Raw genomic sequence first — 18,665 nt, 5'->3', positions numbered from 1 at the left:
GGGCCTAAGTGAAGCATTAACTGTCCACAAAAGCATACCTAGGAGAGTTGATCATATGTTCCTTACGGCCCCGGCATCCTACACGAACGCACCTAGGAATTCCTGATCATAGACAGGCTTCTTGCTACGTCACTTTGAAAACGAAAACGAGGCTGAGATTAACATGGTCACGACGTGAATAAGGCGAATCAGTCCAACAAAGTGGCATTCACCGAAGACAGTGGCTGATGTTTACGTCATACCAATAATGTACAAAACGTAGCCTACCCAGCCCATTCTATTCCATTTATTATTGTTTTAATTTTTATTTTTAACGTGTCCAATCTTATAACAAAATCTGAGAAAAAACAAACATCGGCCATTGCCATCGGCCAACGGCCACATTGCTATTTTGAGCATCGGCATCAGAATTTTGCCATCGGTGCATCCCTATCGAGTAAAATAGAAATACATTTTAGGAATCGGCAAGACCCACCCCACCTTAAAATGTACAGGCCATGGTGTGCGTGGTGAGGGCATTGGGTTGGACTTTCAGGGTGTCTCAGGTGAGGAGAGTTGTGGACTTCCCGCGGGGGACAGGGTTGAGGAGAGTTGTGGAGAGCCAGGAGGAGACAGGGCTGAGAAGGAACCTGAAAAAATATTTACCATTAGACCCCTATGATCCATTATGGTGTATTTAAACACCAATCATATTTTCTATAAAATAAAACCATTCATTTTTCATTTATTTCAAACTTTTTGTCGTGGTAGCCCCAAAAAACAACTGTAGAAAGCCACCTGACAGCCAAGGTCACATCATGTCACGCTTCAAAAAAAATTCGATTGGTGACCAGGGTGGGAATTCCATTTGGCCATCGATGTTGCAACTTTTAGGGCACAAAACGAAAGTGGATTTCACAATCTGCCAAACACATCAGTTAATACATCACGCCACAATCATACCATATAAAAAATAAAAAAATCACACCATCATCACAATCATATTGGACAATCCTAAATTCAAATAACACAGTTAGCTACATAACACAAAGCACACTATCACTACATAATCAATACATTTTTACCGGGTATGATGGGGTGGCTATGGCAGAGAGGCTATGATGGTGGATCAATGATGGGAGTGGCACCATAAAAGTAGTCTAGAGATCGCATAGTCAAGAGATTAGGGGTGCGTTCATAAATTAACTCTGAGCGCAGTTTCCGAACCGTCAAGAGTGTAGCAGAGTGTGCTTGGAGTGAATTTTCAAACGCACCCTAGGTTTACAAGTTCAACTGTGAACATTTCGATGTGTAGCCTAATATACTTAGAATTAAAAACAGTTAAATCATTATAAATAGGATGAAGGATAAAAGTGCCTTGTGTCACTCCATGCAGACGACTACCCCCATCCCGGAACCACCCATAGAACCCGAACCACCCAACCTACGGTTACCTTGAGATGAAAAGGCACGGAGAAGCTTTCTAGACTGGACCACACGGAGAAAGGGCAGAAGATTTTCTTCACTTAGAAGGCTCATGTCCTCCTTGTTCTCCACACCAAGTTCCTCCAGGCCTGCCATCAAGGTAGTTAGTGTGTCTGCGGGGAGGTCCGGAAGTACTGCCAAGACAGCCCTCCTGAGCTCCTCCTGTGCTGCAGCCATGTCTCTTCAAAGGAGTGATGGAGACAGATCATTGTAATGTCACACATTGTGTAGGCTGCCAAAGGATAATAATCCAGTCTATCATCATGCCTCATGCAAACAAACTGCTCTTGAGGTGTCCCCAAAACACTATAGACCCCAATGTCCCTCAACTTAACAAAACAATATTTTTCTGAGACAAAGGACACAGAGCCATGGTGCACAATGACCAGCTCTATCTTGCCAACCTCCAACTCTTCTTCAGTTTTCCCCAGCAAAATAAACATGCCCTTTTTGTATGATGTGCCCTTCACCGTCACTGTGTGAGATGCTACTGTATCTTTAGATTCAAAATACAAACCAACAACAGCCTCTCGGATTTTGTCGCTGTAGTCATTTACATAGAATGTCATCTCTTTATCCAGTAACACACTCGGCTGAAACATTACACCTGCACTCAAGTATGCCTGGAAGAGCTGGTGTCTCTCTGCGACTGTCTTGCAGATGTTCTTGAAATTATGTAACTTCCTAGCACATCTTTTGAAGAATGTGTGTTTACTCTCAAACCTGAGAGTCCAAAGGCGAATAAGGGGACCAAAGTGGGTAATGAGCTCTGGATAATAAAGTAAATAGTGGTGTTTGGACTTCAGGGGCTCATTGGGAAAGGGCTGCCTTCGAAAGTAGATATACTCCGAGTCCTCAATGAGTATTTTAAGATAAGCAACCTGATCTGTAGTGATTGCTGGTGCACAAATGAGCTCTACAATTTCTCTGAGCTGCAGCACAAGTTGCCAGGCAGCATTCTCACATGGATTCCTAATCCTAGCTCCTATCAGGAGAGGGAGCAAACACAGGAAGCACCAGTTCTGGACTGCATGTCCACTAAGTCTTCTGCTACCTGGTGAAACATCGGCTGGTTTGTCGTGGGCATCATTTCCCTGATAGTTGAACTGATCTTTGCACCTGTTGAGTTGTGTATAGTTGAAATGTTTCTCCTCAACTAGATGACCAATCAACAAACTAAGGTCACAGGAAACAATGCCTTCAAACAGGTCATGGCCAAGACATGGGGGTAATCCAGGCTGGCAAACATGAAAGAAGTACAGTTGGTTAAAAGGAGAGTTTGACTTGATACCACATTCAGAATTTGTACCAGTGTTTTCTAATTCTTGTAGATGATTCAGAAAAGACTGTTCTGTACGCTTGTTGCCACATAATAATGGAGGGCTCTCAAAACTTCTTTTTATATAACAATACCTGCAGAAATAATGGCTCACACTAAAGTTCTCAACAAATCCGCCAATACAGTGAGACCCTAAATTGTCACCCGAAATAGCACAGTCGACTTGAAGTATTTGAAGTCCTGCTCCTTACACTAGAGAACAAGCTGCATTTGATCTATGGATGATCTGTTATGAGGCAAAATATCTGTTAAAGTGAGATAAACTGCTAGAATCTTGTGTTTCTTTTTAGAAGAACCAAGTGGATTAACCACTTCAAATGCATCCTGATAAAGTATAAGACCAAGAGAAGATGGCTCCGCTTTAAATAAAGGGTTGCACTGAGCTCCCTTCACATCATTTACATCCTGGAAAATACCCTCTGATGATGGTTGGGAACGTGTTGCTGCATACTGTTCCTGCATGGACTTGCTTTTAAAAAGTGCAGCCAATGTTTCTTTAATAGGCACATACTGGGCAAACGATTCCTTACCTTTCTCATTGATACCTAATAACTGAGGTACCGGCTCAACATAATTAAAATGTTTTTTAAAAGCCATCTTTCTTTTCTGGTCTGTGCTCAAAGGCCCACTGTTACAGGCTGTGAGGAGATCGTCTTTTCTCATTTCATCCATAATGTTACTAATAGCTGGGTTTCAGTCACGTGATTATTATGACGCATGAAGGTGGGGTGATTTCAGATGGAGGGCAGGAAGTAAACATGGAGAATACGTCTATGGAGGAAACCGTTGCGGAGTGTCCGTATTGTACATTTATCCGATTTTTTTTCGGATAAACTGATTTTTTTGTTTACACGTTCTATCAACTCTGACCCATATCCGATTCATGTGTTTACACTTACCATACTATCTGAAACATTGCGCATGCTTAAAGGGTTAAATTCTCTTGCACAGATGGGCGGACGCGAAATATGCTTGATCCTAGCTCTGCGATGTATGCGAAGTTTGCCAAACCTCACCATGATTTTGAGGCGAAGGAGGACGAAAAGTGCCATCATTGCACATATGCTTCAGTTATTGTGTGTGAGAGAGATCTCACGACTGGTGGGAGCATATTGTGTTTAAATATTGGCTTACGTAAAAAAAGATAGAAATATATACGATAATGTTATAAAATCTGTTCTTGATATATGCTTAAACAATTATAAGAAGATAGCAAACATACAAGCTACCTTTTTACGGCTAACTAACCAACTCACTGACAGGAGGCAGACGTGATGTTCTTCTCAGAAGTCAAGAGCGCAATAAAAAACTTTCCACAGAACACCGGACTTTCAGCAAGTGCAGAAAGTTGAGAAGAGACCTTTCACGATAAGCACTTGGAAAAAAAATTTCTAAGATGCACGTGTGCAGTACAGTTTAAGATTTGACACCTTATCTAGCTAGATTACAAACATTTCTCAAAAATGACTTTCGAATATTCCCTCTAAAAAAAACACATACATTCGAACATCTGGTTGCGCATTTTGTCAATGACGCAGACGTAACTTACGTTAAAAATCTGTTATTGACGCATTACGTCATATTATTGACGCATTACGCATAAAATCTGTTAAAAAGTGAAAGTGAAAGTGACACGTGACGGCCAAGTATGGTAACCCATACTTGGAATTTGACTTCTGCATTTAACCCATCCAAGTTAATGCACACACATTAGGAGCAGAGTAGTGAGTAGTTAACACACACACACTGCAAACGTGGATACACACACCCAGAGCAGCGGGCAGCCTTTGTGTGGCGCCCAGGGAGCGATTAGGGGTTAGGTGCCTTGCTCAAGGGCACCTCAGTCATTTCCCACCGGTTCTGGAATCGAACCAGCAACCTTTGGGTTACCAGTTCAACTCCCTAACCACTAGGCCATGACTGCCCCTTGACGCATTACGTCAATAACAGGACAAATTAATACAAAGAGACATAACTACTTGTATAGGTAGTTTATTTAAGTTTAAACCTATTTGACAACGTATTACCTACACAAAAACAAGTAAATCAACTAATGGCCAAGACCGCAGAGCAGACCTCACTCTCGCTCACTCGCTGGCACTCTCGTCTCGCAGGCACTCTTTCTCTCTCTCGCCCTCACCCTCACCGCTCTCTGCGCATAACGGTTTAAACGAACAACAACAATAGACAAATGTTGAGTGCTGATCAAGAGTTTTGTGCAAGCAATTTAAGGTCGCGACTCTTGTCCCAAATATAGCAGGCTTCATTCAGTGATTGAAACACATATTATTAACATTAATTGAAGTTTTACAGTATATAGAACGGACATTGAACGCTCCGAGCAAGCTGTGCTGTGGTAACTTAATGTTAAACATGGAACTTTTCCTTGACATGAAACGGTAAATAATCAAACCAGTGGGAGCCTGCAGTGCATGAAAGTGCTGTATCTAACCTACCTTATTCATGCAATATCCCAGGCAGCGCGCCCATTCGGAAAGCAGACAGCCGCGCCTCTGCTACCGCGGGCCAGTGGTGGCTCCAGAGATTTTCTGTTGCAGGTGCTATGGGGATGCTCAACACTTAAGAGAAGGTGCTTTGAATTTTGCGGCGTCTCATTATGGAGGTCGCATTGGACCACCCTTGGTATATAAATATACACATGCGTACACGCCCGCATTAACTATACTCATTCCGCGACTATAAGCATATATAGGCTATATATATATATATATATATATATATATATATATACACATATATATATATATATATATATATATATATATACACACACATGTATATATATATATACACACATGTATATATATAATATATATATATATATATATATATATATATATATATATAAGTATCCAACGCAAGGGCTATAGATACAACATACATAAGCCTGCCAATGTAAACCTCTGAAAATAATATTTCACACAATTATGTCACAGTCGAGCCCTGAATACAACGGAGCAGCAACAGAAGGCAACAGACACACGCTTCGACCTAAAATGCTCAGATCACGAAATCACACAGCCAGTTACCAACACACTAGTCTAATGATGAATCAGCAGTGTTCCTATTGTTGGAGCATCATATATGTAACTATGAAGAGCCAAGATTTGTGCTTCAACCACCAAATTAATTACATTTTTAATAGCCAACAGAGGGGGAAATCAAGCACTTACCATAGATGTCTTCACAACAAAACAATACGTCTGTTGCTGTGATTGAGTGCGAAGGCATCAATGATGTTATCGCAGTCAAGGGTCCTCGTTCTCTCCGTGTTTATAGCCAAAAGTGCCAGATTACTGGTCCTAGCGTCTCCACTGCTGTTCCTCAGGTCGTTTTTTTTCACGGCCCAGGCAAGAAAAACTGCGTTCACAGCTCACTGATGTGACAGGAAGTGTCAGGGCTATGCATATTAACGTGTACAGGTCCATAAATGCATCTTTATATGGCCGCATTAAGGATAGGAACTCCTGTGTGCTGTGGATGGCATGTCCCTCTTCTTCCTTCCTTTGTAGAAGCCGCCGCACCTGGTAGAGCTCTGCTGACAGGTTTTCCTCACTGACACCATAGTGTCGGGCCATGGGCAGCAGAAGTTGTTTGTCCAAAAACGATGTGTGTTTTGGGCTGAGAGTTGGCACACCTCTCAGTACATCATTTGCCTCTGTTGAAAAGCGCTGATTCATTTCCACCATCAACCTGTCTATAACTGGATAGAAAGAGTGCGTTTTCATGTCATCAGTATTGTCTGTCTGTGTTCTCTCTATCGGGGCCTCCACAATAAAATCCTCCAGGTGTCGAGTTTTCTGGGTCTGCCTTTTCTCGCGTGAAGTATGTGTTGTGCCTGTGTTTGCACACAGAGTCTCTGCTTGTTGTTGGATTTCTTTCCACTTAGTGTCTGTGCGGTTTTCTGATAGAGCATTAAGTACAGACTGGGCCAAATCCTCTGCCGCAATGAGGTCAAAATTGGGGGCCTGTAGCTGATCTGACATGAACTTTGTTGTTCTAAATAAATCCTCAAACATGATGAGATGCAAAACAAACTTCTCATCGATGATGGCACTGATGGCTCTTGCCTCTGCCCTCCGATGTGGGTATGACTGAGTGATGACATCACGCAGGGTGGCTCGGATAGCGGGGAGAGCTTTCTTGACGGCGCAGATCGCATTATAATGGCAAGCCCAGCGAGTATCGCACAGTCTCTTGAGTTCCACTGGTTGTGCTGTCGGGTCGAGCTCTTTTTGTTTTCTCATGAATAGATCGTGCACCACGCATCCAGAAAAAAACTTGTAGAGCATTTGTAGTGTCTCAAAAAACTCTGCTGCAGCACTGACATTATGTACACAGTCCACTAACACTAAATTCAGCTTGTGTGCATGGCAATGTATATAGATGGCTTGCGGCACCTCCTTTCTGAATTTTTCCTGCACACCATTATTACATCCTAACATCACAGATGCTCCGTCGTAGCATTGACCGACACAGCGATGTATATCAATATTACACTGACTGAGTGTGTGTTTGATGCTGGCTAGCAGAGAGTCTGCATCCAATCCATCTGCGGCAGTGAAATGCAAAAACTCCTCATGCACTTCCCCTGACTCTGGCTGCAAATACCGCACAATAACAGAAATCTGCTCCTTTTTACTCATATCTTTACTCTCATCCATCAAAACAGCAAAGCACTCGGCATCTCTTACCTCATCACTTATCTTCTTTCTTATCATTTCTGCCATTACAGCAAATATCTCATTTTGAATATCATGGTGAGTGTATTTGCCGTTTGATGGGTTGGTAGCTAACTTCTTGTCCACTGTTGGATCAAACTTAGCAATAACATGCAGCAGCTCACGAAAGTTTCCCAAGTTGTGTGACTCCTCACCCTCTCAGTGTCCTCGCTGTGCGATCCCCTGGCAGGCTGTGAAGCGCAGGCTTTCCACCACAGCTTTCATGTATTTTCTGTTCTCCATAACTAACGCAGAATGTCCCTTATCAAGCAGGTTTGCTATTTTAGATCCGCTTGTCTCTTTTTGCTTGAACTCATTCCATCCTTCCATAGCAAATTTGTGCCCCATACTTTCATGATGGCTCTTCAGAGATGCTGATGCTTTCCGCCAGTTGTTAAATCCATTGCTGCTGCTGGTAAATGTTGGCTCTATGTGAAATCCGTGCCCTCGTTTCAGAAAATGCCTACACGCAAAACAAAATGCTGCATCTTTGGCCACGCTGTATTCCAGCCATGAATACTGATCCATCCAACTTTTGTTAAAACTTCTCTGCTGATTCCCAAATTGCCATGTGGGGTATTTTTGAAGGACTGGCCTTCTTGGGCCCCTCTTGAGGATGGTTGCTAATATCACCTGCAGCACAAACCGTAACGTTAGCATCCTCAATGGAAACCGCCGCTGGCGATTCTCCTCCGTCTTCAAGTTCATCCCCAGGATTTTCTTGTTCCTGGGGCTCTGTGACGACGAGTGGTGTGTCTGCACCTTCACAGTCTCGTTTCTCGTTTCAGGTTGTGACTCAGAACGTGGACGTTTAGGGAGCAAAAAACGATCCATTTTGGTGTATTTTACTTTGCTAAATTTCCAAACTCGCTATCAAAAACAAGCTGAAATGCGTTAAGGTCAAAGGTTCGCCGGGCGCTGCGCCCATTGGCCAAAGAAGATCACCTGTTTGGGCCTCATGTTATTTTAGACTAAAATATATATATTTTTAAATTATTATTTAATTCCCATTTTAACAACATGAAAAAGAATATTCAAACATGACATTAAAATATAAATATAAAAAATTACAGACATTTCTTGGGGGTGCTGGGCAGGTGCTATGGCTATTATAGGGGGAGCTGCAGCACCACCTAGCTCCCCCCTGGCGCCGCCACTGCCGCGGGTGTGTTTTTCCACATTAGAATATTAATTTTCACCTTTGAAATTCTGTTTTTAAAACTATTCGAATATATATTCGAATTTAGAATATTTGTTGACAGCCCTAAATGACAGTCGAGCTAGCTAGCCAGCCAATCCATCCAAACAGTGAAAGAACCATGCTGACGTTACTTCAGGCAGATTAAAAATAGCATCAATTTGTAATGAACAAGGTAGCTAACGTTAGAAACTACCAGTACATAACTGATTTCAATGGACTGATGGAGGAAGAGACGCGTTAATAACATTAGCTACCTTATCATAAAAGCACCTATTTCTGACCATGCCCTATATTCAATTTAGCTAAACCACAAGGGGACAGCTGACTTTATGTTAGCTAATCACAGCAAGCAAAACCGTCACCATCCACTCAGATAAGCAGAACTACTAACGTTATATCTATGATATAAAAATACATATGTAAGGAAAACAGTAAGTTACATAACGTGGAGTTAACTTACCTTCGTCCCAGAATGTTTGCTTCGTCTTTTTTCTTCTTCTTGAATGATGGCTTAGTCCCAAAATGTTTGTTTAGAACTAACCGCCTAAAAATTCAAAATTCAGACCGCAGTGATTCCATGATGCAACGCGGTGGCTGTAAAACCATTGTAAAACTCTGCGTGTACAGTGTAGTTACAATAATAATAAAGGACTGTCCATTAATTTCCCATGATGCATTGCCACTTACAGTAAAAACACAAATACAATACATTGTTGTAAGATTTACAGTAGAAATTACATCAATTGCTATCAGTGTGTGCTCTCTTTGGCTCATTAAAGACCACTCTCGCTGCTGCATTCTGGATCAGATACAGAGGTTTGACAGGTAATGCTGGAAGGGCTGCTAAGAGCACATTACAATAGTCCAGTCTGGATAGAACAAGAGCTCGGACAAGGAGTTGTGTATCTCTGATAGGAAGGGCCTGATCTTACTGTTGTTGTATGAGGAAAATCTGTTGGACCAAGCAGTTCTAGCAGCAACCGTTGGATCATCTAGCTAGAATGACAGGTAGAGTTGTGTGTCATCAGCATAGCAGTGATAGGAAAAGCCATGTTTCTGGATGAAAGATCTAGTGATGACATGTAGATGGAGAAGAGAAGTGGTCCAAGCACTGAGCCCTGAGGCACCCCAGTAGCTAGATGTTGCAACTAGACACCTCAACCCTCCACGACACCCTGAATGACCTACTGAGAGGCAAGACTTGTACCCCTGGAGTATTGTTCCTGAGATGGCTTTCATCATGATTGTTGCCAGGAGGATCTGGTGGTTAACTGTGTCAAAAGTAGAAGACAGATCTAGAAAGATGAGTACTAAGAATTTGGAATACAAAATTGCAATAAATTATTTCATGAATAGCGCCTATCTAGATTTTAATTCTACTCTTTAATCCTACAAATAAAATGTTTTAAAAAAAAAGCTTTAATCATTTTGTAAGCTACAGTATTGCAAAAATTGAATTGTTTCTAAATGTCTTTTTACAAACATTTGCACCTGGATAATTGAGAGTGATTGTAAATGTGATGATCATCTGCTAAATGAGCAACAACGACCACAATTCACTCCTTCAGTCAGTGAAGCTCCCACAGCCGTTCATGAGAGTTTAAATACTGGGGAATATTCCCATCTTCCCACAGGAGAAGAAGAAGCAAGCAGGAGGAATTACTCCAGGAGACTGAGTATTACTGACATACTCATTCATTAATACAGCGACTTAATTTAATATTTAAAAGTATAATTTAGTTTTTACCATTAATGCATATTACATTTTTTATTAATATTTTATATTATATTATTATAAAAAAAAATTTTTTTTAAAGCATTAGGCTACTTATACAAACGTATTTGTAAAGGTAAAAAAATCGAGAAAAATCGATTTTTATATTGTCCCTTAATGAAAATATTCCTTTAATGTCAAATATTGTCCCTTAATGAAAAAGGTGTGACAGTGACTGTAGTCTAAGAGTACCCCGTGTACGCAGAAGGATATTAAATGCCTCAGGGGAACGACACTCTAAGCAGTTTGAGAACCACTGGGTTAGAATAGATCTGAGCAACTTTCACTTTACCGCGATGCATTGTGTTAAATTTAAATGTGAAGAATTCCCATCGCTGGAGTTCCGCCAGTAGAGGCGCTCTAGCAACCGAAGCAATGACACACATCCGAGTCTAGAAGAAGAAGAGAAGTGAGCAAGGGAAGGGGAGATACACATGAGTGGAACACAGCCGTTCATTCTGCTCTAAATCTGCTGTTTTTCAGACTGTGAGTACATTCATTTTATCACTTATTAGGAGAAATCTAAATCCAAACGACTAAACGAGTCGGTTCATTTAGTGAATCACTCAGAAATGAATCGACTGATGTTGTTCACTACACTCGCGAAACGTAAACATTACTGACTGTTTTTTTCACATTGCAATTTGTGAAGATTATGAGTTGTTTTCCATTTATGTAATGAACAAATGAAACCTGGTAAACAGAGTTTTTAAATGATAAATCATAACTAATGTCAGCAGGGCTCGATTTTTTTTTTCTCCCTGGTTTATAAAATGACAAAAACCTTCCCCTCTGTAAAACCACAACCATTAGATTTACAGTGTTGAGTAGCTATTATGTAAAACTTATCATGCAAAGAAAACAGCTTTGTTCTAACATTATGTATACCTGTATTTTTTTTATGCAACAATCTGACACACAGAACTGGAGTTTTTAAGTTAAATGCCTGTATCTCTGAATGGCAAACGATTCCTTTTGTCTGTAATTCGTACACATTCACACATTTTATCGATGTCGGATTCCAGCAATAAACCCTCATAATATTCTTTCAGCCTCTCTATGAACTGAATTTAAGAATTTAGTTTAGCAGTGCTGGAAATATAGAGCTTATTTCTAATAATAACACAACTTTTGAGAAGATACAATCATTATTTGTTTTACATTAAATATTTAGAGTCGGTTGCAAGAAAGTGTTTGAACACAAATCTCTGTATTAGGTATATTATGGGAACAGTTAACCTAACATCGTATTATTATTTCATACATCCAATTTGTAACCATAACAAGTTTAGTTAATATTGTTATATTAAACTTTGTATTATACTTTAAACTATATGTTATCTTATAAATCATGTGCAAAATAGTTTTGATTAAATGTCAAGATTGATGTTCCATTGAAACACAATATAGTCACAATCTATTCTATTTTCTTTTTTAACTGAGCTTATTTCTGGCATTGATTTGCATTATCTAGCCTATCATTGTGGATATATATATATATATATATATATATATATATATATATATATATATATATATATATATATATATATATATATATATCCTATATTTTTTACATTTATTTATCTCTTTTTCATTTAAACTTTAAAAATATGATTTTGTTTGTTGTTTCATATGTCCTGCTTTCTCAAAAAAAAAAAAAAAGAAAAAAGTGGAATTGTCTCTAACGACATTTTGAGCAAAACATTTGCACCTGGATAATCTAGAGCAGTGGTCGGGAACCTATGGCTCGCGAGCCACATCTGGCTCTTTGGCAAAAATCATGTGGCTCGCGAGGTCTCTCACCCTTTATCAACAAACCATCGATGAAACAATTAAAACACATCAACACGCTGATTTCACGCAGCCGTTATTTTGAAATCGAAAGCGAGGCTCCGGTGGGAAGAAAACCGGAAGTGTCGCCTTTAATCACAGGAGAGTCGTGAATGCGATGGTGTATTGTTGTGTTTAATGATGTTGTGTCAATTCTAAAAATGTACATACATTTCTTTCATACTTTAGACTATATACAGTGAAATTCATTTATAAATAAAATCATTTTTTTATATATAATTCAGAATGTAAAAAAAGAAGCAGGAATGAACTATATACATATCCTATATTGAATATTAACATCCAATAGTGTAAATCGCGGCAGCAGCTTCAGGTTGGTAATCCAAGGCATTGTTGTTTATCTTTACTTCCGGGGTTCTTCCCACCGGAGCCTCACTTTCGATTTCAAAATGGCGGCTGCGTGAAATCAGCGTACAGATCGGCTCTCTGCAGAAAAAGCAGCCAATTACAATTCCCTTGTTGTAGTAGCCTACAGCCTACTGAAGTTAATGAAAAGTTTATGATAATAATAATATTAAAGTTGTACCGGCAAAAGTGCGTGTTCAGTGCTGTTCGCGAGTGTCACGAGTCACCACAGCAATCAACTAACCGCTTACGTTTCTGTGGTAACCTACAGCTCCTGCACTGGGATTCAAGCTGGCGAAAACCATTCTAGAACAGCAGCGAAAATGTAAAAGTAGGCTTTATAAACTTTAATATATCATTTTATTTAAACGGGTGCTTTGCTGCGCAAAGAGACATTTCACCCGCTGGTACTTTCACTTTTGCCGCAGAGACCCTTTATGTCCTATAAATGTGTCGTATTTTTGATAATCCGTGCAGATTTCAGTTAACGATTCTGTTTAAAGTTATTAATAACAAAACATGAATGAATAAGAAAGAAAAGAACAGGATGTGCTTTATATTGAAATTAAATATTAAAAGTCGTGAAAGAGAACTGAACTATACTGACAGGATGCTGTGCGCGCGCTCCGAGCAAACACGGACAAGCACAGTAGCCTTTGTCTTCGGTTGCGCGCCTAAACGGCCAAATAAACACAGAAATATATCAAAATGCTAAGTCGAGTATTCACGTAAACACAGCAGATAGTACTGTGTGCATTCACTCTCTCTCTCTCACACACACAAACACACACGCACACGCACACAAAACAGGATTTATGCTCATCCCTTGGTAACTCAACCTCACAGTGAAAGCCCTGCACAATTAATTCCATATTGCCACTTATTTATTGTTTGCTGAATATTTGCTTGTTTTTAGTTGTCTATGGACCTAATAATTACTACTGTTGAATTTTTTATTGAAAAAAAGCACGTCTTTAATAATATATATATATATTTTTTTCTACTGTGGCTCTTTTGGAAAAATGCATTATCCAAAAATGAAAAAATGGCTCTTTGGTCAAAAAAGGTTCCCGACCCCTGTTTGTAAGTGTGATGATCATCTGCTAAATGAGTAACAACGACCACAATTCACTCCTTCTTGGCATGGATGAAGGAACATCACCTGCAGTTTAACCTGGCAAAGACTGAGCTTGTCGTTTTCCCTGCCAAATCCTTCTCTACAGCATGATTTCACCATCCTAGGTTCATCATCAGTCACTAGGGGTGGGGGAAAAAATCGATTCTTAGATGCATCGCAATGCGGACGTGTACAATTTTGAATAAATTCACAAATGTAAAAAAAAAATTCTAATAACTTAATATTGACGGAACGCAAAAGGCGGAACTCTGAAGTGCCAGTGGCCTGACTGTCTGTACCGTGTGCATAACAGAGACGCATGATGGCTAAGCGCGAAATCCGAACGGCATCCTCTTCGTTAAAAGCTAACGTGTGGAAATTTGGCAAAATTTCATTGTGGCCTTTTTTTCTATTTTTGTATGAGAGCTGCTTTTTGTATTGTTTTTTCACATCAATATGCTGTAAACAGATCTGTTATACGTAGGTTTACTGTACTGCCCTCCACAGTCACCGTGTGTATCAGTGCAATGCCAGTCACAAAAAGTTACATTTTGACTGCTCTCTGCAGATGTTAATTTACTTCTTTTTGTATAAACTGTTTTTGATTGTGGTATACAGCAACAATTTCAAGTCATGCCCAATCACAATTCTATTTTATACCCCTTCGCCTACCCCTTACCCTTGCTCCTTGAAACATTTTTTTGCAAACGTTTCTTTGAAGAACATGACTGTAAATTTGAACACAAGATTGAATGTAACATAAAGCAAATTATTATTTGTCGTTAAAATACTTATTAATGCCCAAAATTCTTACATTTATGGGTCTCCTTTTTCGCTTGGGCAGCCATGTTGCCTCTATAGCCGGTGTATGCAGGGACATTTCTCATAGCCCTTCGTTTGAAGTGTGGTCCCGAAAAATCTTCGTTTGAAGGGCTATCTGTCCCTTCCCCCTCCCCCTCCAACCAAAAGAGAATCGAGACAACCCTACCCCTTAACGTGAACGCGCAAAACAGAGGGGTAGGGGAAAGTGAAGGGGTAATGTATTACACCTTTGTATGTTACTAATTATTCAGAATATGCATAAGTCCACAAGCATTATTTCAATGAAATCTGCTGGTACTTAATCCTATATTTTTGTATGAAAGCTGTTTGTGATTTTGTTACAGCAAAATGTTTGTTTATTTTTTGTCTGCAGGATTATTTTGCTCATTGCACATAACAGGAGGATGTTGGTTAGAAGTCTATTATTTTATGTTGGAGATTCAGAATATGCTGAAGTTTGTATTCATTGACTGCAAGTATGCTGCTACTACAGGCACACATTTCTTTTTCTGTTGGTTCTTTGCAATGTTGGGACATATGCTGGCAAATGTAACCTTAGAGTTGACTTGCCAAATCACTTCCATTTGTTTTATTAATAAAAGATATTGGAAGTAAATTATTTATGGGTCATTATAAATACTTTGCTTTAAAAGTATCAAGCAGTCACAAAAAAAAAAAGATGCAACGATAATCGTTTTTGCATCGCATCGCAGCCCTCTGAATCATAATCGAATCGTGAGGTGCCTAGAGATTCCCACCCCTATCATCACCCCATCAAGGTCAGTCAGAAATCTTGGAGTAGTCTTTGATGACCAGCTGACCTTCACTCAGTTAATCATAGATGCCTGAAAGTTTCAGAGAAAAAGTTTCAGCTTTTATTTTCCTTTTACACCCCGAAGATGATATCACGGGTTCATCAAGTTCTTTGAAATTATCCATCCTCGATCACTTTCTGTTAGCTTTGACAAAACTTTTCTCAGCTCTGCGTCTTTCCAAAGTGACTAGCAGCCTTGTCACCTGACCTGGATACTGCGCACTGATTCTCTAAAGTGGACTTTATCGGGTTTTGTTCACAAACAACAAGGATACTTGTTGGTTTCTTCTGTAAAACATGAACTCGCGATGCCTTGGCAGTGGACAATACCGGCTTTTGTGACCTAACATGTTTAGGGTTCAGTCAATCTGTCAGGCGTCTATTTCAGATGAGGAGATTAACGTTACAAGACAGTATGGTGAGTAAACGGAAATGCGTGCTTTGGAGGAAATGCGTAGATGGATGTTACGTGAGGATGTGGAAAGTGTCAAAATAAAGGTACCTCATATCGATATTTTACGTGTGACATTGATGCATGCATCGATCCATATTGATGTGTGGTTACACCCCTACTCTGCAATGGCTTCCACTCGCTGCTCACATCAAGTTCAAGGCATTGACGCTTGCTTACAGATCTACCACAGGCTCAGCTCCCTCCTACTTTCACTCGCTCCTATGAGTCTACATCCCAACCAGAAGTCTACGATCGGTCAATGAGTGACGGCTCATGGTACCATCACAGAGAGGCACAAAATCACTCTTCAGAATATTTTCATTCACTGTTCCTTGTTGGTGGAACGATCTCTCCACCTTCATCTGGAATGCAGAATCCCTGACAGCATTCAAAAGACAGCTGAAAACTCATCTCTTCTGTGAGCACTTAATAAAAAATTATATCCTTTCCTTTTCCTTTAACCCCTCCCTTGTCTAGCTTAGCTACTCTAAGCAATATTTGAAACTTTGTATTTTGAGCACTTGTGTTGATTGCCTCTTCACAATAAATTGCTTGCTTTGTTCCTAATTTGTAATTAGCTTTGGATAAATAAATAAATGTAAATCTTCCCACAGGAGAAGCAGAAAGCAGGAGGAATTACTGCAGGAGAAACTACTGACATACTATTGTAAAGATGGAGGTTAAGGAAGAGTCCTGCAGAATAAAAGATGAAGATATAGAGGAACAAATAGGTTGGTGTTTTCCATTCTCCTGCATTTACATTTAGTCATTTAGCAGACGCCTTTGTCCAAAGCGACTTACAAATGAGAACTAAAGCAAGCGAGTCATCACGAAGAGGCAAAAACAACGCAAGAAGTGCTCAAAATACAAAGTTCAGGCATTGCTTAGAGTAGTATAAGCCAGACAAGGGAGGATTAAAGGAAAAGGAAATATAATATTTTTATTTTAAGAGGTCAAGTGCTGACAGAAGAGATGAGTTTTCAGCTGTCTTTTGAATGTCCGGGATTCTGCATTCGGGTTGAAGGTGGAGAGCTCATTCCACCAGCAAGGAACAGTGAATGAGAATGTTCTGGAGAGTAGAGGTCTACATACGGGACTTATTCTGCCAAGACTCGCTTTACACTTTCTCCAATTTTTATAATGATATAAATGAATCGTCTTGTTTAATATTAAAGCTGCAATAGGCAAGTCTGGCAGATTGAGGGAATTTAGCCAAAATTTTGAATGTTTACAACTCTCGTGCCCCACTACCACTAAGCACCCTCCCATCGAGTTTGTGCTCGTCGTGTGCACCAGATTTTCTTTGAACGCGCCCGTCTCATCAGCATCGATCCACACCATATGGAGTACTTGGTTACTTGGTACTTTCCTTGGTTGTTTTGGACCTCCTAGCTCTGGTTGTTAACCGAGGAATTGGAAGCTAGTTAGTATATTTTCTCTCCGCCATCACGCTTAATATAATCCAACACACCTGCGAACTTCAGGTGTGTGCATGTGATATTGTAACGTGCGCGAGGGGGATCTGTGGCGTGTGCACAAACTGTGATTGACAGTCAGATTTCACACAGCCCTGCGCTGATTGGACCAGAAGAACTGGGAGCGGTGGATTTTTGCAAAACAAATAACTGGCTCTAGGTGGAGGTAGAAGCATGTGTTTTTTTCTAAAACTGGCTAATTTATGTTGTTCTGTCGGAGCATAGTGTCGGTTTCAGTGAATATGATAAAAAAAAATCTTGCCGACTGCAGCTTTAAAGTTTTGATGGTCAGACTTGGCGCAGAGGGCATAGAGATGATAGGAAAAAAAAATGATGCTAACGTCAGCGGCCATGGCACTGAACGAGCAATTGTTATTGTAGTTCAAAAGGTCAAACAGTCAAAGTTATTATGCGAGTTAACTCGAGTCGAAATGCAAATCTGCAGTCACATTTGTCATCCGTCACCGTGACATCAAGTGGACTTTTGAAGCTGAAATAATGAGTGGATTAAGCTTGGAATAATGAGAGGAATAACATTGATAGAACTTTCTTGCGGAGGATTGTAATGCATCACAATCAGTCAGCTACAAGGAAGGGAGATGACGGCTACTAAAATTAGGCAAGACAAAAAGTTTTATTTTTCACAACTGGTTTATTGACTTGTCAATAGCAATTTAGTGTGGAATATGTGATAATCGGGTCTGTGTCTTACCGTCAGGTCGGGTCCAGCTTTATAGACTGGCCCGGGTAGTACATTTATGGCATTTCTCGGATCTGCACGGGTTCGGGTCCTGCTTTTGAAATAGTAGTGTAGACCTCTACTGGAGAGTGATTTTGGCTCTCTGTGATGGTAGCACAAGCCATCAATCAGCGACCGATTGTAGACTTCTGGTAGGGATGTAGACTCGTAGGAGCGAGTAAAAGTAGGCTCTTGGGCTCATTGAAGACAAGACGAACTGCAGCATTCTGAATCATTTATAGAGGTGTAGTTGCACATGATGGAAGTCTAGTCAGAAGAGCATTGCAATAATCAAGCCTAGATATGACTAGGGCCTGGACGAGAAGTTGTGTTGCATGCTCAGTTAGAAAAGGCCTGATCTTCCTGATGTTGTGCAGTGCAAACCTCCATGATCGAGCGGTCTTTTTAATGTGGTCTGTGAAGGTCAGCTGGTCATCAAATATTACTCCAAGATTTCTGACCGATCTTGATGGGGTGGCAGGGAAGACGAGAAGCAGGTGTGAGCGCAGGTGATGTTCCTTCATC

General features: G+C 40.2%; 2 protein-coding genes and 1 long non-coding RNA gene across 2 annotated transcripts in view; 2 read left to right on the top strand and 1 right to left on the bottom strand.

Moving 5' to 3' along the window:
- LOC309478232 overlaps positions 1 to 12,795 on the bottom strand; it is a 156,937-nt gene extending 144,142 nt beyond the window's left edge. Inside the window, exon 1 of the long non-coding RNA XR_014198887.1 lies at positions 12,365 to 12,795. This is a non-coding gene — a long non-coding RNA (uncharacterized lncRNA). The remainder of the gene's footprint in view (positions 1 to 12,364) is intronic.
- Positions 1 to 18,665, top strand: part of LOC309478147 (uncharacterized protein) — a 206,570-nt gene that overhangs the window by 32,387 nt on the left and 155,518 nt on the right.
- LOC309478149 (uncharacterized protein) overlaps positions 10,700 to 18,665 on the top strand; it is an 88,077-nt gene continuing 80,111 nt past the window's right edge. The window contains exon 1 of the mRNA XM_082141725.1: positions 10,700 to 11,006. The gene's annotated coding sequence lies outside the window, so the exon portion shown is untranslated. The remainder of the gene's footprint in view (positions 11,007 to 18,665) is intronic.

The sequence above is a fragment of the Leuciscus leuciscus genome (assembly GCF_965113295.1).
Source record: "Leuciscus leuciscus genome assembly, chromosome: 16".
Lineage (NCBI taxonomy): Eukaryota > Metazoa > Chordata > Actinopteri > Cypriniformes > Leuciscidae > Leuciscus > Leuciscus leuciscus.
The sequence above is the reverse complement of the archived record's forward strand: the minus strand, read 5'-3'. Positions and strand labels throughout refer to the sequence as shown.